This window comes from Saimiri boliviensis, chromosome 8, assembly GCF_048565385.1.
Source record: "Saimiri boliviensis isolate mSaiBol1 chromosome 8, mSaiBol1.pri, whole genome shotgun sequence".
Lineage (NCBI taxonomy): Eukaryota > Metazoa > Chordata > Mammalia > Primates > Cebidae > Saimiri > Saimiri boliviensis.
Genome location: NC_133456.1, coordinates 90,515,259 through 90,542,353, shown reverse-complemented (window position 1 = coordinate 90,542,353; position 27,095 = coordinate 90,515,259). Strand labels below are relative to the sequence as shown.

The 27,095-nt window shown below is 42.6% G+C and overlaps 1 long non-coding RNA gene and 1 pseudogene across 2 annotated transcripts in view; one reads left to right on the top strand and one right to left on the bottom strand.

Annotated features, from left to right (window-relative positions):
* Positions 1 to 26,662, top strand: part of LOC141585433 (uncharacterized) — a 75,545-nt gene extending 48,883 nt beyond the window's left edge. Inside the window, exons 4-5 of one of the 2 annotated variants that reach the window (XR_012518897.1) lie at positions 6,681 to 12,173; positions 13,407 to 26,662. This is a non-coding gene — a long non-coding RNA (uncharacterized LOC141585433). Of the gene's footprint in view, positions 1 to 6,680 lie in introns of both variants that reach the window. The other variant, XR_012518896.1, reaches the window with a different exon arrangement.
* On the bottom strand, positions 691 to 1,494 carry LOC101052024 (prohibitin 1 pseudogene; annotated as a pseudogene).
* Positions 26,663 to 27,095: the final 433 nt, after the last annotated feature.

The following is a 27,095-nucleotide window of genomic DNA, read 5'->3' as shown; positions in this document are numbered from 1 at the left end:
CGGGTAGAGAGGAAGTCTTTGACAGGACTCCCATCTCGGTCCAGGCCTCCTCTTTCACTATCTAAGTCCATCCAAGTTATAGGACCCTGGAGGGGCAACAGTCAGGCCCACCCACCTAAACAGGGGCAGATTCCTCCATCCGTGCTCAGTTCACACACAGCTGCTTCCACTGGTCACATAGTTAAAGAGAATCAGCCTTATGGTAAGAGACAGACCGCTTCCTCTCTGCCCCTTTCCGGCACCTCTCTTCAACAGCATCTGTGCAGGAACCACTGGGAAGATGGAAGCCTGCCTTCTCAGTTCAGCCATGTGGCCTCATCTGCAAATTGTCCATCAGCAACAGGATGGAGGCCACGCGTGGACCCAGGAGGACACCTGTGCTCCCCAGTCCGTCACACACTGCCTTGCTTGCGTGCTGCCAAATTCTGGTGCCCAGGCTGGAGATCAAGCAGGCCCCAAATTGAGACCTAAGGCCAGTTTGCATAGGTACTTGGCAATTTTTGGTAGGGAGGTGGATACAAAAGTAGATGGGTGTGAGAACAATGAAAGCATTTCATTTGATAGACTAATTAGAGATCTGAAGTGATTTTACCTTTATTTCTTTCACTTTAAGCCAATCATGAAATTTCACAGTGATTTCTGGGGAGGGAGCAGAAGAAAGGCGGTGTCCAGTATCATCGGGGCTGTGGCCTAGCTGGCCTGTGGAGGTGCAGGCAGGGTGGGCTCTCCCTGGGGCAGCTGGAGGAGCACGGACTGCCCCACTGGCAGGTAGGTGATGTTCTGAGAGTGTGAGAGCTGGTATGCGATGTCCTCTGCAGTTTTCAGCTTGTGTAGCTTGATCAGGCCGTCCCCTGCAGTGGCCAGTGAGTTGGCAATCAGCTCAGCTGCCATGGAGTTGCCCTCAGCAGAGATGATAGCCGCCTTTTTCTGCTGCTCAGCCTTTTCCACCACAAATCTGGCCCTCTTTGCTTCCTGCTGAGCCACCACTTCCATCGCTTCTGTGAACTCCTTCCTGAAGGTCAGATGTGTCAAGGACACATTGTCCAGGATGAGCCCAAAGGTGGCTGCTCGCTCCATAAGGTCGTCGCTCACTTGCCTGGAGACTAGCTCTCTCTGGGTGATTAGTTCTCCAGCATCAAAGCGAGCCACCACTGACTTGAGGATCTCGGTTGTGATGGACGGCAGCACTCATTCATCATAGTCCTCTCCAATGCTGGTGAAGATGTGAGGGAGCTGGCTAGTATCGGGCCGGAAGTGGATACACAGTGTGATGTTGACATTCTGTAAATCTTTGCTACCAGTGATGACTGGCACATTACGTGGCTGAGAATGGCAGTTAAAGACAATTGGTTTCTGTACCCATGGGATGAGAAAGTGAGTCCCTTCCCCTACCACAATATCCTGTACTCCACGGAATCAGTCAAAGATGACAGCTCTGAATCCAGCATCCACGTTACATAAGGCAGAGTTCTTTTTTTTTTTTTTTAATTGCATTTTAGGTTTGGGGGTACATGTGAAGAACATGCAAGATTGTTGCATAGGTACACACATGGCAATGTGATTTGCTGCCTTCCTTCCCCTCACCTATATCTGTCATTTCTCCCCATGCTACCTCTTCCCACCTCCCCATTTCCCCGTCCGTCCCCCATTTTCCCCCAACGGACCCCAGCGTGTAATGCTCCCCTCCCTGTGTCCATGTGTTCTCATTGTTCAACATCTGCATAAGGCAGAGTTCACCACGCCTCCTGCAACACCTAAGGCCAGGCCAAACTTGCCGATGGACTCAAACACTTTGGCAGCTGTGTTTTCTTCTGCTGGACCCTCTCATATCTGCTTCTACTCTGACTGCTACATGAATTACTCCGCTGTTTGGGTTTTATTCCAAATGCAATGGGAAGTCATTAGAAGGCTTTAAGCAGGGGAGTGACATGATCCAATGTGTTTTTCTTATTGTTTGTTTGTGACAGGGTCTTATTGGAGGCTGGAGTACGGTGGTATAATCATGGCTTACTACAGCTTTGAACTCCCAGGCTCAAATGATCCTCCTGCCTCAGCCTCCCAAGTAGCTGAGACTACAGCCAAGCACCATCATGTCTGGCTAAATTAATTTTTTTTTTTTAAAACATGGGGTCTCACTCTGTTGCCCAGGCTGGTGTTGAACTCCTGAGCTCAAGCAATCTGCTTGCCTTAGCCTCCCAAAGGACTGGGACTGCAGGCGTGAGCCACTGTGTCTGGCCAATGTGCATTTTTAAAAGCGTCATTTGGACTGCTGTGTTGAAGACAGATTATTGAGAAGTCAAGAGTAGGAGCAGAGAAACAAGTTAGGAGACACTTACAGCACTTCTCAAGATTAAGTTTGCATCAGGGGAGGCAAAGGAATTTAAAAATGACGCATCTTAGTGTCTTCATTTTAAAACTGGCTAAAATAAACCCCCTAAATACATAGCCTATCCCCTAACTGAAAACTGCTAGGGACCAAGACTGTTTACTATTCAAGCTGTAGATTCCATATATTGAATCAGAGATGAATATAAAGTTATCAAAGCTCATTATTATGAACTGCCTATGCAATCATGGGGTAAAGAGTGATGATTTCTACCCTTAGGTATTCATACTAGTCATGGTTTAGTCAGGAAACAAAAATTACTTGAATATTTAATATGGAAAGTCTTTCATGGAGACAATGGGATACATAAGCAATAAAAAGGCTGAGATGCAGGCCAGGTGCAGTGGCTCACTCCTGTAATCCCAGTACTTTGGGAGGCCAAGGCAGGCAGATCACTCGAGGCCAGGAGTTCAAGAGCAGTCTGGCCAACATGGCAAAACCCTGTCTCTACTAAAAATATAAAAATTAGCATAGCATAGTGGCAGGCACCTGTAATCCCAGCTACTTGGGAAGCTGAGGCATGAGAATTGCTTGAACTTCGATTGTGGAGGTTACAGTGAGCTGAGATTATAGCATCGTATTCCAGCCTGGGCTGCAGAGCAAGAATCTGTCTCAAAAAACCAAAAAATGGCTGAGATGCCAAGTAAGGGACAATGAGGCAACCAGAGATGAAAGTAGTAGGAAGCCTTTACCACCCCAAGACTGGAGGGATAAAGGGAGGAGAAGGTACAATTCAAGCCTGGGGGAACTGGGGTCACCTGGGTAAGTCTAGAGTGAACTAGCAGCATGAAGGAAATGCAGTTGCTGGCGGAGATGCCTGGAAAAAATATCCCAGCTTCTCTCCCTTCCTGCCTTTCAGTCTCTTACCAGGGCTGCACATTGGCCAAACCCAGCAAGAAGCAAGTTGCAGTGGTGGCCTGGGAAGTGCAGCCTGCAGTCCCGCTGGGATACGGAGCAGAACAGGGAAGGGACAGCATGGGCCTGGGACAAATAGACTCAGGACAGAACCTCACCTTGCCTTCTGCCTCCAGATTCAAAAAGTAGGCACTGCCACTTAGGATTGGTGAAGAATAGACAGTGGAGGAGGTGAGACTGATTTGTGAGATGGTAGGACTTCTTAAGTATCATTTCGTTTTATATCGTGCCTGCAGCTGAGTCCATGTCAGGCATTCTTTGGCTCGGTGTTTCAAAGCTGGGCAGGTAGTGACGCCTCTGCAGCAGGGAGTTCCAGGTGACCCCTCAGTTTCACCACTGCTCAGGCTAGGGCGTTTCTGGACCTTCTGAATGAACTGGCAGGGGGCCGCCCCCTACAGAGGTGCATTTTCAGGAAGGGTCAAGGAGCTTACTGGAATAACAGTGACCTTGAAAAAACAGAGTTCCAGGTACGACGACATGGCTTTGATTGTTGGGAAGTCAGTTGGCATGCAGTTCTTGGTTTTGATGCTTGAATCAGCTTCTAAGACCAACCTCTCAGTGGTTTTGTTTTTGTGTATATGGGGATGTGTGTCCTGGGAGCTCTGGGTCAATGGAGTTATTCCGTTAAATTCTGTAATACTCTCAACTGTGAGCATTCCTCTTTGGAACCCTTGAATGGCATGTACCCTAAAGCAAGGAGAAAGGCCTTCATCCTCTTTCATGGAAAGCAATGTGACTCCTTGGCAGTGTGAAGTCTAGGGGTTAAAACACTATCTTTCTGCTTTAAGAACTTCAAATATCAGCGGCAGTTATAAAGGTGGCTCCAGGAAGCAGTGGAATACGGTTTTGGTGGGATTCAAGTGAGAAGTCAAGGAAAAATATGATGCCTTTGGGGACACTAAGTTTCCAGATATCTTGAAGTAGTGGATTGAAGCAAGAACAACAAAATGGCAGTGATGCATATAATTAGAATTTGAAAGGCCATGAACATTTATTTAATCCACTCATGTACTTCTTTGTGTGTTGGATATATTTGATGAAATATTTTTTATAAAATTTTGTGTAATCCATTCTCACATATGTACAGGAACTTTGTATATACACCTCATCCATCATTCCATTTATCTATCCACCTAACTGCCTGTCCATACCTTTAACAGAAATATATACTGAAAACATACTAAGTACAAGGATCTGGGAGCACAGTGGTGACCAAGACAAATGGCTGTTTTCATGGAGTTTATATGTGTTTGTGTGTGCATGTCTGTGTGTCTGTGTGTATAATAAACAATAAAAGTGACAGAAAAACACAAAACTCTAAAAGTAAGATAAAGAGGTCTCTGAGAGACCCCAAATGGGGATGAGCTTAATCTGGGGTGTCAGAGAAATCCTTAGAAGAAGTGACTCATTTGTTTGCTTTTGAGACGGAGTCTTGCTCTGTTCACCCAGGCTAGAGTGCAATGGCATGATCTCAGCTCACTGAAACCTCCGCCTCCCAGGTCCAAGTGATTCTCCTGCCTCAGCCTCCTGAGTAGCTGAGATTACAGGCACATGCCACCACACCCAGCTAATTTTGTATTTTTAGTGGGGAGGGAGTTTCACCATGTTGGCCATGCTGGTCTCGAACTTCTGACCTCAAGTGATCTGCCCACCTCAGTCTCCCAAAGTGCTAGGATTACAGGCATCAGTCACTGCACCCAGCCTAGAGGAAGTGACCCTTAATAGGTGATCTGAGGAAGGAGGAAGAATAAACAAGGTGATGAGGGAATGGAAAAGCATTCTAGGTGGAGGGAAATCATGAGTAAATGGCCTGTGATGAGACAAATCAGTTTGTATATGAAAGACTGAAAAAGGGCAGAAGGACGGGACGCAGAGACAAGGAAGAACCGGGCACACCATGGGTTCTGGAGAGGCAAGTAAGGACCTGACACATAGGTCAGGTCGTGGGAAGGAGCTGTAGCTGCCCTAACTATTCGTGACCATTTGTAACCTGGTGTCCAGTGTTTGATCCTTCACACTTAGCTCATTTTGTTTTTGTCAGATAATTTTTCTTCGTATTGATCTGGAATCATTTTTTCTTTAGCTTCTAGCTCTAGGCTCTGTCCCCTGGGGCCTTGCAGATAAAACCTACTACTTATTCTATTCTTTCTCTAGATCCTATTTCCTCTAACTCTCCTCTTCTCTAAGTGTAGCCCATCCTCATGTGACAGGGATTTAAGTACCTTTCCCATCAATGTCACCTTCTTTGAAACACATGTCAGTTGGCCAGCATCCTTCCTCAGATGCCGTCTTCAGAACCAAATACCTGAGGTTGGTGAAAGTCAAGAAGGGCTTTCACCTCTCTTGTTTAGGACACTTAGCTTCTTTTGATATGTCTTCACGATCAAAGTCTTTTTTCTGAATGCCTCCTCACACTGCTGATTCAAAATAAACTTAGTTAGCTAAAACCTTTAAATTCATTTCTTGTAAGCTGCTATTAAACCAGGTGGTTCTCATCCAATATGTATGTAGGCATTTATTTTTAATTTATACCTTTTCTATTTCTAAAAGCGACTGTCAGCCTAGAACAGAACTCAAGTATACAGCTACACAGTTAAAATAAAGATCTGAGGGAGAGCAGAAACATTATATTTTCACAGGAGACTTTCTGAGTGCAAGTGCAGGCCTCTAGCTACCCCATTTCTATCTCATCTTGTTGATTTAGGATGCTATGGTATACTGTGCTATGTTTTTAAAAATCTCTTTCTCTTATTTCCGTTGTAAGCCGCTCTCAGCACTGGTTCATCTACCAATTGCTGTTGATCACCATTCTTACATATTCCTGATTCTTTAAGTCAGAGATCCCAGTTCCATCAATTACTAGCTGTGTGACCTTGGGCAGGCTAATTCACCTCTCTGTACCTTAGTTTCCTCATTTACTTAGTGGTGCCTAGCTAATAGAGGTGTTGTAAGTATTAAATAAAGCAATAATGTAAAACCCTGTGAATAGTGTGCCTGGCACATGGTAAACTCCTGATATATTTTAATTATTTTCATTATTATGAATATAAACATTGAAAATTTATTATGCTCTAGGCAATGTGGTAGATACTTAAATGCAATACTGGATTTATTCCTCCCATTAAACCCATATAGTTAAGTAGTTACTATAATCGCCTCCATTAGAGGTTGAATGACTCATCTGGGTTCCCACAGCCATCATTTTGGTGTTTGCAAGGGGAAATAATGGAAGGGCATTGTAGGAAGTGGGAACCAAGCTAGCAAAGACCTGGCCTACTTGATGCACAGTGAATCACTGTAGTCTGGGATATGTGGGCTTGCACCAGGGTGGACGGCATCTCTCTTTCCTTCCAGTTCTAAAATATGGCTTGTTTTTTAGAGTTTCTACCTGTACCCTGGACCAGCTCCTCTTCTGGGAGGCTCCTGTTTCTCTGTCCTGCATTGAGATTGGATGATGTGTCTTAGCTTACATATTTGTTCCTGGTAAGTGACACAAAAGTCATGCTCCTCTTCGGAAGTAACTAGTAATTACACCTCAATTTCTTTAGAAAGAAGAGGACTGACAGTCTCTTGCCATTCTGGTAACATGATCATAACTATCTATGAGATTCATTCTATTGAGCTTGGGCTAGGGAATGTCATTCATTCCTTTTGAAACATCCCTGGAAGAGAACCAGGGTTTCATCTACACCTTTTAACTACAGCTACATTTCAGTATTGGCTTGACATGACAGTATATAAATGGAACATTTGCATAATGTATTGAATTTCTAGTTAAGCCTTCATGATAATTAACTGAACTGGATTGTCCCATAGGAAATAAAGAGATAATGAGTGTTGCTCACCTTGTGTCTAAGACTATAAAATGTCAAGTACCTTCCAGGGAAAAGTTTTTGCCTTTACCTAGTTCCCTTATCTGTTCTACTTTTGCAGTCCTTCCCATGAACTAATGTGCACCAGACTTCTCAGGGAATAAGCAGGTACTCATATTGCGTTTTTCCCTGTGTCTACCTGCTTGCTGATAAGGGTGTCAAGCTTCAATTTTAATGCACCCCTAGGATGATCTGTGTTTGTTTCTTAAGATTTCTGAGTGTCCGTTAAGAAACCAGTTATTTCAAGAAGTTTTTATCATAGTAACATAATTTGGATTAGCCCTTATTAAAAGGAACTCTTTCTTTCTCTGCTTTGTTAAAATCTTTAGGAGGTCTTAAGCTCTGAAAAAGATTATGCCAATCCTCACTTTAACTACTATGTGTGATTCTAAGAAAAAACAACACTGTTTTAAAATAAGTATGAGGAAGTTCAACAGAATCTGATTCTAGATGGGCTGGGGGAACATGAGCAGGCCACTCAGGGCTTGACAGTGCCTGTCACACACTTTGGTGTATGCTCATGATAGCATTTATTCCTGGTGTAACTTGGTACCAAGCTGCATAATGATTTTCTTGCCCATTTCCTTTATTAGACTGTAACTTTCACGAAGGCAAGTAACATATCTATCTGTTTACTGCTATATTCCTGGTATCATCTGAAACATCATCTGTTTCAGAACCAAAGCCAGGTATACAGTATGCACTCAATTAATCAATAATAATAATGAAGAGATAAATAATAATGAAAGGATAGATAATTATAAAAATAAATTATAATGAAAATTATAGCTAACATTGATAGGTTGATTACTATATAAAAGACATATTTCTAAGTGCTTTACATGTAGCATATCACATATTTTTACAGGAATTTGTTTATTATTCACTATATTGACGTGGATATTAAAGCACAGAGAGGTTATGAAACACCAACAACATCACACAGGAGGAGAGCTTCCTTCAGTGTTAACATTCTAGAATCTAAATAGCTTTAAAACCAATCCCAAGTGAGTTGGAATATTCTGTTCCACAACAGCTGTCACCCAGGTAATAGACCTGAAGCATCAGTGACTGATGGAAGAGTACTTGATGTTCAGCCACACCACTGAAAGTGCTCAAGATCCTCACTGCTTGGAGAAAATTGAACCCCAATTTTCTTTCTGTCTTTTAAAGTTTAAAATGTTCCTATCATAGAGGAAAACTGTAGAAGTGCAGGATAGGTCCAGAAGGGCATATGGAGTGAGAACGGATTGCTTCCAGTAGGCAAGAAAAAAATTTGAGTTGTGATGTGGATTACACCTTCGGAAAAGAGCATTGGCTGCTGCTGGGGTTCTATAATAAGATGTTTCGGATTCTCAGATCCTCGTCTGGTGCCTTTCTTACAAAAGCCAATGGCTTATAAGTTCCAAAGTCCTTAGGTGGTCAAGGTCCACCATGATCTTGTCTTAAACTCCATTTGGATCTTCTTTTTCCACCTTTCTCCACCTACTTGCTATCAGTCAGGACTTTCCCTTATGAGTAACAGATAACTCACCTCACACTGGCTTGAGTGAAAATGGATTATTTATTGGTTCAGATAATGGAAAGAGTTCACTAGTAGAACTAACTTCATCCAGGGGCTGGGATAATGTCATTGTGAGTCTGGTGTTTCTTCACATCTGCTTTCCTCTGTGAGCAGTGAGTTCAGGGATGTTCTTCCCAGGCAGAACTTCTCATCTCCCTATCTCAGCAGCCCTGGATATCCATGCTTATGCCTAGAGACAGACACCTCATACAGGAGAGCTTCAGGTGGCATCTGGTGGGTGCCTCTCTGGGACAAAGCTTTCAGGGAAGGAACAGGCAATCTTTGTTGTTCTGAAGCCTCCACTGGTGATGGGGACAAATAGGGGCTGGAGTGGACCTCGAGCAGACTCCAGCAGACCTGCAGCAGAGGGCCCTGACTGCTAGAAGGAAAACTAACAAACAGAAAGGAATCGCATCAATATCAACCAAAAGGATGTCCATGCAGAAACTCCATTTGAAGTTCACCAGCATCAAAGACCAAAGGTAGATTAATCCACAAAGATGAGGAAAAAACAGTGCAGAAAGGCTGAAAATTCCAAAAAACAGAATGCCTCTTCTCCTCCAAAGGAGCACAGCTCCTCACCAGCAAGGGAACAAAACTGTATGGAGAATGAGTTCAACGAATTGATGGAAGTAGGCTTCTGTACTTTCAACAGCCAGTTTGAATTAGTTGGCACAACGCTAGCTGCTCTAAGATGCAACCTCTTAAAATTAGTTGTCTTTGTGATTAGCAAAAAGAGCTTATATTTTTCCCCATGACATCTGGATACAGGTGTTCCTTGTTAGTGAGTAGATTTTCTCCATGGAGTGATTCAGGGCCCACCATCCTTTAGGGCTCAGAGTTTACTTAGTAAATAGGGAAGGAAACCGTGAAGAAACTGCAATGGTTTTTTAAAGAGTGTTTACTCTGCGCCTTCTCTCACCTCTCTGTAGTGAGAAGTAGCCACGTGACCAAATGTGAACACAGGAAGGGCTGGAAAACATAGCCCCAGACTAAGTAACTGCTTTCTAGCAACAATTTCACACCTTGGGCAGGAGCTCATGAATGTGTTGATTGCTAGCTGTCAGTCTCAGTCACAAATTTCCAGTAATGCCAACCAAAGTCTCTGAAATTAAGAAGTCTTGGTCTGGTTTGGGTCATACGCCTATTCTTGAATGAATAACTGTGCTTAAGGAGATGGAATTCATTCATTTAGTCTATCATTCATTCCAAAAATATTTATGACAGTTATTCTGTGCTGGACACTATTCCCAACCCTGGGAATACAGTAGTGAATACAACAGGTAAAAGTCCCTGCTCTCATGCAGTTTATATTCTAGTGAAGCCAGATGATTAAAACATATGGCATTGCAGATGGTGCTATGATCAGCAATAAACTAAGGAAGAAGGAAGGATAGGGTACACTGGGAGTCACAGATTGGAGTTTTCTCTTGGGTGTTGCAGAAGGCTTCCCCAAGAAAGTGACATCCAAACAAAGATTGGAAGGAGATGAAGGAGTGAATCATATATGGGGGAAGAGTGCTGCAGGTAGAGGGGATGGCTGTTACCACGGCCTGAGACAGGGGCAAACCTGAGATATCTGTGAAAAGCAAGGAGGCCAGTGCTAGGATCTAAACGTCCCCCTTCCACCCCAAATTCATATGTTGAAACTTAATTCCCATTGTGGTGGGATTAAGAGGTGGGGCCTTTTGCAGAGTGATTAAGGAAGGCTCTGTCCTCATGAATTATTGCCTTCTAAAAGGGCAGGAGGGAAGTAGCTCAGACCCTTTTTGCCCTTTTACCTTCTGCCTTGTGAAGACACCTAGAAGGTGCCATAATGGGGAATGGGCCTTCACCAGACAACAGACATGCCGGTACCTTGATCTTGGACTTCCCGGCCTCCAGAAATGTGAGCAATAACTTTCTGTTGCTTATCAATTACTCAGTCTCATATCTTGTTACAGCAGCACAAACAGAATAAGCCAATGTGGCTGAAATAAAGTGAGCTGAGGGAAAGAAATAGAAGGAGAGGATAGAGGAGTAGCAAGGAGCCAATCAGATAGGGCTTTGCTGACTACTGTCATGAGGGTGACTTTTCCCAAGTAAGATGGGTGGTCTAGGAGAGTTTTGAGCAGGAGTAACATGAAGTGAATTATGTTTCAAAAGTGATTTCCTAGTAACCTCTCTGATTATTATGTTGAAAATAGACTGTAGAAGAGACGGAGGAAGCCAGATAAGAGGCAGGCATAGTCATCCAATGATGAAATGATGTTGGCATGGGCCAGGATAGTGAAGGTGGAAGTAAGTGGTTGGAATTTGGAGACTTGTTAAAGACAGATAAATGATGCTGATTTTCTGGGCTTGGGTGGCATGTGTTATCCTGGAGCAAGAGAGTGGAATCAACACATCGGAACCACAAGAGTCAGAGAGAAATGATTTCTTAAAGAAAATTGAGAAGGGAATTGGGAAGATGAGACTTGGACAGTACTCAGGGTGGGCTAGATGACACTACAGTAACCAACAACCTTATGAACCCAATAGTTTAAAGCAATAAAGTTGTTCTAACTGTACTAGTGACATGCCCAGTGCAGGTTAGCAGGAGACTTGGGCTTATCATAGTAATTCACTGTTTTAACCATATTACCATGGGTGAGGTTTAGTGAGACCAGATACAGAGAAGAAATACAGCTCCCTGGGAGAACACAGCACTCCACGAAATACTACTTGGGGGATGCACCTCTGTTAGTCGTGACACAGACGAAGAGGAGGGATCTGTGGGTAGGCACTATTGTGGTTTCTGTGGGAAGGAGAAGGTAAGCAGGGCATGCAGACGTAGGAGTGGCTAACTTGAATGATTTCAGTGGCTCTGGAGTTTAGAGGCCGTCCTTGATTGTAGAGTAATTTGCCCTGAGGCAATTCGGGTGTGTGTATAGTGGCCTGGAACATGAGAGCCTTATATGACAAGTGGCTGGGGTATGTACTTAATTGACTGTCCTAGAAGGGAACTCTCTGGCTTTTGGCCAGGGCCTCAAAACTGGGTTAAGGCAGCTGGTGGGAAGATTGCTCAAAGCCATGAGTTTGAGGCTGTATGTGCTGTAATCACACCTGTGTTAGCCACTGCACTCCAGCCTGGCAGCATAGCAAGATCCTGCCTCAAAACAAAGCAAAGCAAAACAAAACAAAACAACAAAACAAAACCAAACCAGTTAAGGGCAGCGTTTTGTTTGTTTGTTTGTTTGTTTTTGAAGAAAACTAGGTTACACTCAGGGAATCAGGATGACAGAAACTTTACCATCTTATGATATCACTATCTCAGCAGGAGGCCTCAAGATCGAAGTCAACAGAATGGGGAAATTGTGTACAGGCTCCTAAATATTTCACCAGAAGAGACTCATGACACTTCCTATGATAATTAACTGGCCAAAGCAAGTCACAGGCCATACCTAACTTCAAGAAGGTATGTCTCGACAGAAAGGAGAATCAGAAATCTTGGTGATCAACAGTAAGGTCTACCACAGGAGGCAAAGCCCACAGACATCCACCATATATTTCACATTTTCTCAAACCAGCATGTGTGTCCACTTGCTTACACTTCTGTTGTCCATCTTCTGGACTTTATTCATCTTCTGAGACCAAGCCCTAAAGCCCCTTCTTCTATAATTGCCCTTTCTCTTCTCTCCAGGAAATATTTATATCTTCTTTTTTTTTTTTTTTTTTTTTTTTGCTCTGATAGTAGCTAATTTATGCCATTTTCAAAACTTAATTCTAATGTTAGCTTGGTTTCAGTTATCTGTTGCTATCTAATAAACTACCCCCAAATTTTGGCTTATACAAACAATAATCATTTGTTTTGCTCAAAAATTGTGGTTTGGTCAGGGCAGTCCCTGTCTCCTCCACAGGGCACCAGCTACAATGGCTTGACCAAGGCTGAAGGATGGCTCACATGGCTGGTGACTTGGTGCTGGGCTCTCCATGGGAACTTTGGGCTTCCTCCTAGCATGGTGGCTGGGTTCCACAAAGGAGTGTTCAAAGAGTGTACAAGTGACATCTAAGGCTAGATCTTTAAAGTCAGTATGACTTTTAAGTCAATGCAATTTTTAAGATCCAGTCTTGTAAGTCACATAATATCATCTTAGCCATAAGCACCAGCCCTTATTAATTCAAAAGGAGGGAATACAGACCCCATCTTTCACTGGGCAGAATGTTAAAGTCATATGTAAGAAGAATGTATGAGATGACAGGTTCTGTTGTAGTCATTTTTGGAACATACAATCTGGCAACGTTCTTTACACTTCCAATCCATTTTATAATTAAGCAGGGAAGCAATTAATATAAATTGTTGTGTGGATGCTCTTTTATAAAAGTGGCTGTGATTTGTTCATCTTCCCATGTTCAGTGCAGAGCACAGAGGTGGATGCTAGAGGAAAGACACTGTGGCTTGCTTGGTAGGCACTGCTTCACCTTTTCTTCCTTACCAACATGTCCCTAAAGTTGTTGAGGAGACAACATGTTCAAGAAAGGTGGGCCCAGATCTAGGGAATGAATCATGATTGTTCTACAGCCTTTATGACTATCATATTCCTCTATTCTGGATTATTGATTTAGGAATGTCTGTGTGATCTAATTCTCTCCAAAGAGAAGCAAGAGAAAGTCTGTTGAAAGGAATTGTGACAAAGACTTTTCATTCTAGAAAAACAGATGGGCATGAGAACTCCCACTTTCCTTCCTACTTTTGGATGTTGTTGTGTGAAGATGTATGTTTGAAGCTGAGGCAGCCATCTTGAAGTCATGATGATCTCTTCGGGGGAATCAGAAAAAAACCAATATTCTTGGCATTATCTAGTTTCGAGATTAACCAGTTTCTGGACCTGCCTCTCTCCAACTTCTTGTTATGTGAGGTAATTAATCTCTATTATTTAAAGCCAACTTTAATTGGCTCTTTCAGCTGTTATTTGCAGCTGAAAGCATTCTCACTGAAACAGAGCTCAATTAATGTTCATAGAATTGAATTGAATTCTCCTAACTGATTTGGCTAACTCATTTTTTAGTCTGTGCCATGCAGAAGAATAAGCACAGATGATTATAAAATCTCATTTCTATGTATGCTGCTACTCTGAGTTTCTTCTGTGAACTTCAGGGATTTCAAAGTTGGATTGCCTGAAATGTTTCCAGCCAGAGTCCATTGGCTCACATATGTCTAAATGGTAACTTTGCTTCAGAAAAAAAAATTTGGTCCAAGTGTTTAAAACACGAAAGACCTCTGGGTGTGCTGGCTTCTTGGCATTCCCAAGTCTTGCAGCTGAGACATAATGACTAACTACAGGCAATTAGAGGGTGAAGTTGCTACCAGCAGTTTGAATGAATGGAGAACGCAGCTGGGTGCAGGCAGGTCTTTCTGGCCTCAACTTGGGGAAACTTTGCCAAAACACCTGTAAACTTTTCCAGCCTGCTTCAGCAAAATCTCCCCCTTTTAGAAAGCATCTCTCACCTTACGTTTGCCGCATGATACCTAAGCAAGTGTACTTTGACATTTCGTTCTGTAAAGGCAGTTATTATTATTATTTAATAGCATACTTTTCATCCCTTTCTTCAAGCAGATTCTAAATAAGGCTACAGGGCTTTAGCCAGATAATGTTATGATGGGTTAAGGATGGCTATGAAGGAAAGCCTTGTAGGTAGGGAAAGCATAGAACCAGATAGGTGAGTTTTCATAGCTTCAGTTTTTGTCAGCCCCTCGCCTAGATCTTTCTCTCTTTTCGTCTTCCTTTTGTTGTAGAACCTCAAAATTCAGTTTTGCATACTTGATGCACAGTAAGCCAAATACCGACACATTAGTGCTTAGGAACAGAGAAAGGTTTATTTGAGTTGAACAAAGCCAAAGAAGATGGGAGGATGAACTCTCAAATCTGATCTGCCTTTGAACATAACCAGGGACTCTTATGAATAAGGCAGGAGGTGAGGTTCCCTTGATGATCAAAACTATTTACTTCCCTCAGCGCAATCAAACTTCTGGATGCTCTCAAGGAGGTCTGCATGACCAAGTGATCATTGTTCTCTAAAAGAAAAACAAGTTCACGAATCTTTCAGACAGCCCTGGGGGGTTAGGATATGAAGGTAATCAATTACTAGTGACTCCCCTCTACAGAAATGACTATGAGCAAGCCAGTGCCTGGAAGAAAACAAGGAAGGAAGAAAGAAACCCCACAAAAAATCCCCTTATGATTTTTATAATAAAGGCTCAGTTACACTTTCATCAACCACAGAGGAGGCAAGAGACCCAGCCCAACTATCAGAAGATCTGCTCTCTTCAGCCAGAATGACTGGTTCAGGGTAGACACATTCCTCCATGACCTACCAGCACAATCCGTATCTGGGTGAGAGTTGAGTATGGATTTTTAAAGAGGGAGATGTTTAGTCTTGTGTCAGTGTAGATGTCAAGGACAATGATATCCTGGCCCTGCTGGAGACAGGCTTCTTATCCCATGAAGAGAATTTGTCTGAAACTGAAAGACAGTAACACCAAGGAGAGCAGAGATAGGAGGGAGAGAAAGAGCACTGGCTGTGTGTGCGGATGCCTTGAGCTGACTTTTTGTTTATGCAAACCAATAACCTCCACCTCCCGTTCCTTTCGTTTTGTGCATTAAGCTTGTCTGCACTGTGTTTATATTTTTAGTCGCTCCAAGAGTCCTGGCTAGCAGAGCACATTAGAGGTCTAAGAGCAGACAAAAAAATGCTCCAGTGCTTAGGTGTTTATTGTTCCAGCTAGATGAAATCATTGTTATTTTGAGGACAGTCATCACTATCTAGCTGGAGAATATGATGTGGGACAGATACATTTTGATATAGAGGATGAAAAAGAAAAATGTCTGAAGCCTTAGAAGTAGTCAGACTTCTTTTTCAAGCCTGCAGCAAGATCCTGGAAGGCACCCAGAGATTCACTCAAGAGCACTGGCTATCCTAGGGGTTGAGAAGGAAGAAAGAAAGGAAGAACTACAGGCTAATATTTCCTATGTCAAAATTTTGTGGGTAGTTGGATGGTGTTTCTACTGGAGACAAGAAAAGCAAAAATGATCCAAATTGCCACAGCAGGAACACTTACATGCATCTTTTTGAAGAAATTCTATGAGTGTAACTCTTTTACTTTTATTTATTTTTTTCAGACAGAGTCTCACTCTGTCAACCAGGCTAGAGTGCAGTGGTATGATCTCAGCTCATTGCAACCTCCGCCTCCTTGGTTCAAGTGATTCTCATGCTTCAGCCTCCTGAGTAGTTGAGATTACCAGCAAGCACTATCACGCCCAGCTAATTTTTTTTTTTTTTTTGTATTTTCAGTAGAGATGGAGTTTCTCCATGTTGGCCAGGCTGGTCTAGAACTCCTGGCCTCAAGTGATCTGCCTGACCTGGCCTCCCCAAGTTCTGGGATTACAGTCATGCTCCACTGTGCCCAGTCAATGTAGGAAATAGGAAGTAGCGATTAATTGGATTGTCATGAATGTAGCAATGATGCAAAAGCACAGAGAAAGACTCAGGTCATAGGGTAATCAATTGTCCTAGTTTGCTTGGGACTGAGGAGATGCTTAGGATGTGAAACTTTTATTTTTAAAACTGGAAAAGTCATGGGCAAAATGGGGCAAGGTGCTTATCTTACTTGAGGGTTTCTTAAACACCTGATTGATCAGCACATTTATCAAGCAACTGCTGTGTGCCAAGCACTGTCTTAGTTTCTAAGGACCTGCAAATGAATAAGACACAGTCCTTGCCCTATAAAAGCTTTAGAGTCGTGAAGCAAAATGTGGATTTCAATCTCACATAAGAAATTCTGTGGCTTTATCAGTGTTCACAGCAGTTTTACCCAAAATATTTGAGTCTGTGGCTGATGTAAAATCTTAAACCAGGAATTTAGGTCGTAAGGTTTCCCATGCAGAAAAACATATTGAAAAATTACTGTGATTGGTTGGTTAGGCAAAAGTGAAGTTCTTTTGGTTAGAAGTTTAGTTTGGTTACCTGTGTGAAATAGACATTGTTGGAGCCCTGCCCAGATGCCATTTATCCAGCTGGTACATTTATCTCCCAGCTGCTGGCAGTGCTGGCTGCTCACAGCTCTTTGCTAGATCCTTTTCTAAAGAATTCCCCTCGATTCACAAGAACAGCCTCAGTAGGAAATGCCTGGGAGCTTATGGTCCCACAGCTACATGTAAAAGACCAGGAGAAGCCCAGTTCTCTTGCATTCAGGTGCGTTTTCTGATGCCATCATATTCCAGAGCTTCCCATGGGATCGGACTGAAGCTAGAGTGTAGCTGAAACCACATCTTTTCTGTTGCCTTCTCCTGTTCCCCTTACTTTCTTACAGGCTTCTCCTGAGAGCACTCCTGTCGTGGACTGAATTGTGTCTCTCCTACTCCCTAAATTCATCTCAATCCCAGAACCTCAGAATGCATCTGTATTTGGAGGTAGGGCCTTTGAAGAGGGAACTTAGTTAAAATAAGGCCATTAGGGTGGGCCCTAACCCAAGCTGACTGGTGTCCTTATGAAAAGAGGAAATTTGGATACACAAAGAGACACCAGGGGTGCACGTGCACAGAGAAATGGCCATGTGAGGACACAACAAGAAGGCAGCCATCTGCAAGTAAAGGGCAGAGCCTGGGAAGACATCTGACCTACTCTTACCTGGATCTTCAACTTCCAGCCTCCAAAGCGATGAGAAAATAAATTTATGTTGAAGTCATACTTCCTGCGGTATTTTGTTATGGTAGCCCAAGCTAACTCATACAGCTCCCTCAAAAAATCCCCTGCATGGGAATCCTCATCTTAGGGTCTGCTTCCTGGGAACCTGACCAAAGATATTGTCTCAGAATAACGTGGAGAGTCACAAGGAAACAATTCAGCAGTCAGGTGTTTCTACTAACTCCTCCCTCAAAGCATCATGAGATCTAAAATTTAAGAAATGCCAGATTGCCTTTTCATTTTACCTAGTCACATGTTGGTACTTTCTCTATAAGAACTATACATATATACATACATACTTACTTTCTTAACCTTTTATTAAAATATAAGAATTTAAAAATTGAAGCAATAAAGTATACTTATAAGTTTAAGTGACCACCCTTACTGTCTTTCATATTTGAAGGTAGACAGTAGGTCCGCTGCATGTCATGTCTCTGGTTTGTGTTTAAAGCACAGGGTCTAAAGAGTTCTGAAGATTAAAGGAGCATCACAAGAATAATAGTGATGAGAATAATATGAACAGTGGCCAGAGGAAGAGAAAGAGTATAGTAAAAATTCAAGAGAATGAGTTTTACAGAGATCTAGAGCCAGAAATACTGTTTGACCCAGCAATCCCGTGACTAGGTATATCCCAAAGGAATATAAGTTATGTGACTGATGTCAAATCTTAAACCAGAAGTTTAGGTCATGTAAAGGCCTAAATGTATGTCTCTTATAAAGACACATGCACATGTATGTTCACTGCAGCACTATTCACAATAGCATGTGGGTTGACATGGAATCAACCCAAATGGCCATCAATGAAAGACTGAATAAAGAAAACGTGGTGCATAAACACCATAGAATACTGTACAGCATAAAAAGAAATGAGATTATGTGCTTTGCAGGGACATGAGTGGAGCTGGAAGCCATTATCTCAGCAAACTAACACAGGAACAGAAAACCAAACACTGCATGTTCTCACTTACAGGTGGGAGCTGAACAATAAGAACATGTGGACACAGGGAAGGGAACAACACACACTGGGGCCTGTCAGGGAGAGCTGTAGAGGGAGAGCATCAGGATAAAGAGCTAATGTATGTGGGGCTTAATACCTAGCTGAGGGGTTGATAGATGCAGCAAACTGCCATGGCACACGTTCACCTATTTAATAAACCTGCATGTCCTGCATCATGTATTCCAGAACTTAAAATAAAACAAACAAACAAAAAGAGTATGTGTTTTAGAGAGAGAAGGATTTGGCTTTCTGATCTTTTTTTAAATATCAGTTTTCCCATCTACAAAATGGCAATATTAATTGCTAAGGATAACAGGACCCCCATGGAGTTCTTCTGAGGAATTAAGGACATAATACATGTCAAACAGCGCAGACCCTGACCCTTAAATGCTCAACAAGGGACAGCTATTATAAAAATACCAGGAGAGAAACATTCTTGTAAACAGAGAGGGTCTCAGGTAATGGTGTTTTAAAGTCACTTCAAACACCGCTTCTAAGAACTGATAGTTACATTTTCAGGAAATCTGTGAGCCTATTGCTAATCTCAGCCATCCTTGAGGTCAGCTGCAGAGGGAGTATTTGCACCATGAAAATGGGCAGAAGCTATACATCAGGGCTCTTGCCCTCCCCAAGAGCTGGCTGTGATGCATTTACCAGTACACGGAGAGGTCCAGAATTGCTCAAAGGTGAGACTTGTGGTGCCCATTTACAATACTGTTCTGCAGGTGAGTGTGCTCGATCTCTGCTGTTTGCTTTTGCCCTGCCTGTTTCAGACTCTACAGCTTCACCCCTGCTGTCTTGCTGTTTTGCTTCACTAATTTTTCTCAAATCCTCCCTTTCCTTCAAGGCCCAGAGCAAGCATCATCTCCTCCAAAAGGTCCATCCCGACCATTCCTGCTGTCTCCTCTGAACTCTGCCGGCATCACCTGTATCATTCATATGCTGTTAACACTCTCCTGCATCAGCGCCGTCTCCTCTTTAATAGTTCTTCAGGCTCAGTGACAGCAGGGTCCTTTGCTTTATCCCACCCCTCCTGCCCTAGCATATAGCTCAATGACAATCAGGCTTCAAAGATCCCCTTCCCTGGGTGTCAGCTCATCTAATTATATGTTAGTTTCTTTCATTTAACCTCAGCCAATCAATTTCTAATTTGCAAAATGAGTAGATGGGACTAGTTTGTTTCCATATTCCCTTCCAATGCCATCTTTCTAATAAATCTTGACTGAACTGAGTTGACTTTTCCCCAGTGGATTGTGAATTCCTCAAGAACTTAGAGCATCTGTGTATACTTATCTAACCCAGGATCAGCTACACACAGTAAGTTTTCAACAAAGGCTTATTAACCTCAGCAGGAACAACAAACACTTCTGGGTAAAATTACATATAGGATCCATTATGAAAGAACACTACGTGAATCAATGAGTAAGTCCAATTTACATCAGCAAGTCCCACGCCTAACCCACTTCTGTTTGTATAAACTTGCTGTGAGATTTCAACCACTTTAAAACAATCTCCTTATGGCTCAGTGAATGAGTCAGGATTCCTGGGGGCCTGATGCACAAAATCACGATCAAAGCTGGTTGGTGAGTCACATTCTTCATGAATGACTGCTCCTGGGCAGGAAAATATATAGTCTCCCCTGATCCCCCTCCACCATTGCTCAGTATCTCCTCTACCTGGTCAGAGTCAAGGGTCACAGAGACATTAGCTGGAGACAAGAGTAGAGATCATAAGGGGACTGAACCAGATACCAGCTCCATGGGACATTCTTTCTATTTCTTCTTCTTGAGCAGTCACACTGGATATCCTGGTGTGACTGGTGAGCAGTCACACTGGATATTTTCACACTGCTGTAAAGAACTTCCTGAGACTGGGCAATGTATAAAGCAGAGAGGTTTAACTGACTCACAGTTCCACAGAGTTGAGGAAGCCTCAGGAAACATAAAATCAAGGCGGAACGTGAAGGGGAAGCAGGCATCTTCTTCACGAGGTGGCTGGACAGAAAGAGCGGGAAGGAGGAAACACCTATGAAACCATCAGATCTTAGGAGAATTCCCTTACTATCATGGGAACAGCATGGGGGAAACGGTCCCCATGATCTAATCATGTCCCTCCAGGTCCCTCCCTTGAAACATGGGAATTACAGTTTGAGATGAGATTTGGGTAGAGACACAGCGCCAAGCCATATCACCTCCACTGTTTGTGAAGATTCGTTATGATGAGGCTTCTGCCATGGAAATGTTAACTCCAGTTGTTGGCTGATGTTTTGAAATAAAGTTTTTGCACGGGGTGCAACACATTATTTTCCTTATACACCCCCGGCATCATTACTTTCCCTGGTCAGGAGCCAGGAGGTTCACATGACCTATAGTACTAGATCTTTAACAATCTAACTTCCTGCTTTCTTAGTCTTTTCTTTCCAAGACTCCCAATTGCATATTCTCTGTGGAAATTACATTATCATTCTCTCTTCTACCTGAATTCCTACCCGCCTGTCCGCTTCTTCTCCTCTCTACTTCCTTTCTTTCTTTATCTGCTATCAGTAGTACTCGGTGCTGCTGATACAATTTAGACACTACTCAGGTCTCCAAGGAGCTCCTGCTTTCTGCTGTTGCCATGAGCTGAAGTTCTTTCTCTTCTTTACTTATCCAAAGCTGCTGGGAGGCATCTCAAAGTCTAACCCAACCAAGAGCACAGTCATTCATTCGCTTATTTGTTTACTTAATTAACATTTGCAGAGCACCCGCTCTGTGTTAGCCTGTGCCAGGTGTTTACTGTCCAGGGAGGAAAAAAGGTTCCTGTTTGCATGGAGCTTACGTTACACGGAGAAAAAAGATAACAAGTAGATAAAATATGCAATAGCAGTGGTGGTTCCAGAATCTCTGCATCAAATGGGCTCAGGGGTGGAAATTTGGTAGGAAAGTTGGTTAGAAGAAATTGACTTTTAAAATCTGATTTTGCATGGTGAGAGTTAATGTTAAAAATTGATAATGTGTTGCCAGGGCTTGAAGGTGTAGAGGGAGGAATGAGAGTTACTGCTTTGCAGGCACAGAGTCTCAGTTTTGCAAGATGAAGAGCTCTAGAGGTGAAGAGAAGTGCTGGTTGCACGACAATGTGAATATGCTTAATGCCACCGAACGGTACACTTAAAAATGGTTAAGGTGGCAAGTTTACCACAATTAACAGAAAACAAAAATTAAGTTAGCTTAAGTTTATGTAAGACTGAGAAAATATCAGCAGTCTGCATCCCAAACTGTTATTGTGGGAACCGACTCCATAGTACCACTTACCGGAGAGTGAGAAATAACTGTGGGAAAATAAAGCAGGGAGGTCTGTTTCACTGTGGCTGGCTGATTGGTGGTCATGGAAACCCCTTGAATTGATATTAAGCTGAGAGACGGTTGTCAAGAGGGAGCCAGACGTGTGCTGATCTGGAAGCAGAACTGTCCACGCAAGGAGAATGGCTAAGGTGAAGTCCCCACGGTGACGGGGAGCAGGTTAGAATACGGGGCCTGTGTGGCTGAAGCATGGTGGAGGAGGGGCGGATAGGTGAGAGATGGGGCTGGATGGGTGGACTGTCTTACAGGAACACAGCCAAGCCCATTTGTTTCCACACAGCTGAGGGCTACTTTCATGCTATGAGGGTGGACTTGAATGGCTGTGTTGAAGTTATGGCCCACAATACCAAAAATATTTGCTATCTTGCCCTTTAAGAAAAGGCTTGCCGACCTCTGCTTTGGAGGGTTATGAGCAGGGAAGTGACACAATCTGATGGGAAGTTTAGAAAGATCGCTGTGGCTGCTGAAGGTTGGAAAGATCACTGGGTGGCATATTTGTAGCTGACCTTCAAGTGTCTCCTGTTTAGGTCTGAGCTCCAGCTGGACTGAGGGCAGGGTCTCTACTTTGTTCCTTGATGATTCCCTGCAAGACACTGGGCATGAGAAAGCTGAGGCAAACAGAGGTACAGGGTCTTGCTTCAGGTCCTACAGCTGTAAGTAGAGAAGCAAAGATGGAAATTGCTACCCAAGTGACTTCATAGCCTAGGTGTTTTCTTTTACACCCAGGTGCCTTTGCCCGGAGAAGCATAAAATGCCTCTGCACTCTAATTCTGGAGCAAAATAAGGTAAATTAGTCAAATGCTGGTGGCATGAAGTATGTGAAAAAAGAAGTTATTTTTAAATATAATCATGCATCACTTGATGGTGGGGATATGTACTGAGAAATGTGTCATTAGGAAATTTCGTCACTGTGTGAGCATCATGAAATATACTTACATAAACCCAGTGGTGCAGCCTTTTACACACCTCGGCTATCTGGTATCGCCTATTGCTCCTAGGCTGCAAATCTGTATGGCATGCTATTGTACTGAATACTGTAGGCCATGGTAACACAATGGTTAATTATGTGTGTATCTAAATATAGCTAACCAGGGAAACTGTAGAGTAAAAATAGGGTATTATAATCTTATGAGACTACTGTCGTATAAGCAGTCCGCTGTTAACCATAATGTTGTTTTGCAGCACCTGACTGTATTGCTTTTTGTAAAAGACGACCAGGAGTAGAGGTGACCTCCAAAAATCATTATCCCATCCTTTAATACCTGGGAAAGTAGTTCATAGACCAATAAGATAGATGATGATGAGTTATGCTTGATTGATGTAGAACTATATCCAGAAATCTCCATTTGTTTTCTTTAAGCCAGCTGTAGATTGTGTTCAGTAAGTTAAATAATCAAAATAACTGTTTTCAAATAGTCTGTCCACCAGGTTTGATACCTCAAGTACATGAACTGTTCCAAGGAAAGAAACTGAGATTACCAAAGTGAAGAATAAAAAGGGAAGCTAGATTTTTGAACCAAGAGGGACATTGTGCCAGGCCTAATCCAACAGAGAGCATTTTGAATGGGATTTTCCAAGAAGCAGGTTTTGCCTAGCTGAGGTAAAACTATGAATCACAAAATAATGACATTGTGAGATGTAAACAGTTTTAATTTATACAGGTGACATTTAAAATGCTAATCAGACCTTAAGATAATTGCTGGAAGTTAGGAAGCCTCTGCTGGGAACTCTTCCAGTTTCTATGGAACATAACCAGATCAGTGAAGGTGTTTCTGGTTTAGCTGACTTGGGTTTCAAGTTCTACAAAGGCAAGGAATTTAAGTGACTATTACTTGTGGTAACCCTTTTGGTAACTGAAATCTATAGACTCCAGTCCCTAAGTAGAGAGTGAGAATTCATCTCAGCAAGGGGAGATTTCAATGTAGCTTCTGTGGTCTGTTCACCTTGCAAGTGGAGATGTATCAGTACTAAGAAAATTGGCTCTGTCTTCAACCAAGTCTAGTTTTGTTCATTGATTGCAGGTTGCACATACACACACAAAAATCTCAAAGAAGTTTTTTTCCCCCCACTATTAACAGTTCATTACACAGTTTTTCAGTACTGTGTTTGTTCAACAATCAATAGGAATTCAAGTGCCTGCTATGTGCTGGATACTACTTTGGCCCCCAGATGTGGTGATGAACAAGGCCAGTAAGGTCTCTGCTCCCAGGACACCTCTGCTCCCAGAAATGAACACACACAACTGAAACATAGATACATAAAGTAAGATCACATCTCTGATGAGTAGCATAACCAAAATTAAGCAGGGTAATAGGACTGAGTGGATGATTAGAGGGCTCCATCCACCTGAAGATCAGGGCAGGTGTGTTCCAGGTAGAGGGGACAGTATGTGCAAAGGTCCTAAGGCAGAAACAAGTTGGCTCTTTTTTTGGTGGGGTAGGGGGGTGTTCAGAGTCTCTATCACCTGGGCTGGAGTGCAATGGTATGATCTCGACTCACTGCAACTGCTGCCTCCAGGGTTCAAGCAATTCTCCTACCTCAGCCTCCCAATAACTGGGATTACAGGCACACACCACCATGCCTGGCTAATTTTATATTTTTTTAGTAGAGACAGGGTTTCGCCACATTGGCTAGGCTGGTCTCAAACTCCTGACAGGTGATCTACCTGGCTTAGCCTTCCAAAGTGCTGGGATTATAGGCATGTGTCACTGTGCCTGGCCAACATTTTCAAAAGGAGCAAAACCACCTGTCTCAAGGAGAAGAATAGTACGAGATAGAGTGGGTGGTAGGAAGAGAAAGAGTTTGGGTTTTCCATGAGTGCCCTGGGAGGTCTCCCTAGACCACCAGTGGTGTTTCCTTTTTGGAATTCCCTCTGTGACACCTGTCAGGTGTCCCATGAAGGAGAGCCCTCGGTTTGGTGGAGATATGATGATGTCCAAGATCTTTTCTGATTTTGGATGACAGTAAGGGTTCCTTGAGGGGTTCCTTGAGGGGCATGATCCTCTAAAACCATTCTAACACTGATACAGTTTGGCTGTGTTTCTACCTGAATCTCATTTTGAATTGTAGCTCCCATAATCCTCATGTGTCATGGGAGAGATGCCCTAGAAGATAATTGAATCAGGGGGGTACGTTTTTCCCATGCTGTTCTTGTGGTAGTAAATAAGTCTCACGAGATCTGATGCCTTTATAAAGGGCAGTTCCCCTGCTTGCCAGCCACCATGTAAGACGAGCTCTTACTTCTCCTTTGCCTTCTGACATGTTTGTGAGGCCTCCAAAGCCATGCTGAACTGGAGTCAATTAAACCTCTTTCCTTTATACATTACCCAGTCTCAGGTCTGTCTGTATTAGCAGTGTGAGAACAGACTAATACAAACACTAAAGCTTAGTTTCCTTACCTGTGAAAATGTATGAAAAATATGCTAAAAGTAGTACACGACTTTTACCTTCATATTTTTCCCTATCTAGTCCTCTATTTTATTTTTATATGATCATTTTTGTAGCCATATAAAAATATGACTGTTTTATTAAACCTCTCTGAAATCTCAGGAAATGACATCACATGATCAATTTAAATCAGAATTTTCCAACTAGATTCCTCAAGCCAACAGTTACTGTTTGATGGTATTTGTTTGGTCTAGTGTTGGACTGCACAGTGTTAAAACTTTATTTTTATTTGGCAATAGCCATATAAAAATAAAACACCTTCCATCACTCCCTATTGTCACCCCACATTCTACTGCTTTACTCACTTACTTAACTTGGATGGCTTCTGTAGATTTGGAATTAGTGACCACTGATTGAAACACTTTGAAATAATTTTAATTCCTGTCAATTTTATATGGCTATAAAAATAAAATAGAAGACTAGATAGGAAAAATAATTAAGGTAAAATTTGTGTACAAAGGAAGGCTGATGATAGCATTAGTGACAGTTTGAGCAGCTACAAGCCTTTCCTGCTCATATTGATATCTCTCTTCATCAAAATTCTCTTTGGCCACTTACATGGCAAGATGTCAATATCCCTGAAACATCCCAATCTCTTCAAAATATCTACGGCCACTTGCTTCCTTATGCACAAAATTCTGTTCCTTTGATATTAGCTTACCTCTTGCAAAGCTTACCATTGAGTTATTTGCTTTTAGCACTGTCCTGTTACATTGCAGGCACTAAATAAATGCTCGCAGAATAAATTAGCCTCCATTCATTGCTTTTAATTATGCTTTCTGGATCTCCTCTCTTGTGGCAAATCATCAAGTCTTAAAGGCAGTGCTCAAGTCTCTCATGTTTGTTGTTTCTTCTTCCTTTGCCATGGTCCCCATCTCTCCACCATCCAGGCAGCTTGCTTTCTGATGCTTGTCAAAGTCTCTTAAAATGTGGTACTGGAACACATCATTGCACTTTGCTGGCAGCCGCTGGCAGCTCTGTGTACACCATGCTGGCCTCAGCAGGCAGTCAGTGGCTCCTGAGACTATGCCCAAGCGATCTGACAGTCATTAATCATGTGTGAGAATAAAGAAGTTGTTGAATGAAAACATTTATACACAGGAATCTTGATTCTGTTGCTGCCCGTGAAAGTAACCTGGAACACCAGGCCACCGTAAAGTGGCATCTTGTTTCAAGAACACCAGCCACACCTTGTACAGAAGGTCGTGTGTAAGTTTCTAGATTGGTTTCTGACTGATTGGAAGCACCTGAGTTTTAAGAGTTAGGCTGGGCTGCTGCCTTTGGCCTAGGTGGGAGAAAGCTGCTAAAAGCTCCCCCAGGGAATGGTTCTCCTGTGAACAAATGGGTTTAGATGAACAAATTACCTGCAGTTAATTTCAGCCCTATGCATAGTAAATTGAATTGAGATTATCTATGAATTCCAAAAGATGTGGCTTAAGATAATCATATTTTACCCCAGATTTGTATTCTACTTTTTAATACAATTATTAACTCAAAGCATGTGTGTGCATTCAGGCACAACACACTGCTTTTCCTGAGAGCCAGAACTCTGCTAAGAATAGAGTGATGAAGCCTCCAGCAAATCTTTTCTTTTAAGATCCATCTTATCTTCTTTGAAGCAGCAGAAGAGCAAATTGTAACGTGGTGAAGTGTCCCTGCACAATCAGCAACCCTTTTCTGCACTCATTTTCTGCATGGGTACCCCAATTCCTTTGCATTAACTCTCCCTCAAAGCTCAGGAAATGACCTCTCATGATCAATTTAAATCAGAATTTTCCAACTGGTTTCCACAAGCCAACAGTTACTGCTTAGTGGTATTTGTTTAGTCTGGTGTTAGCCTGCACAGTGTTAAAACATTTTTTTTTTGTATTAG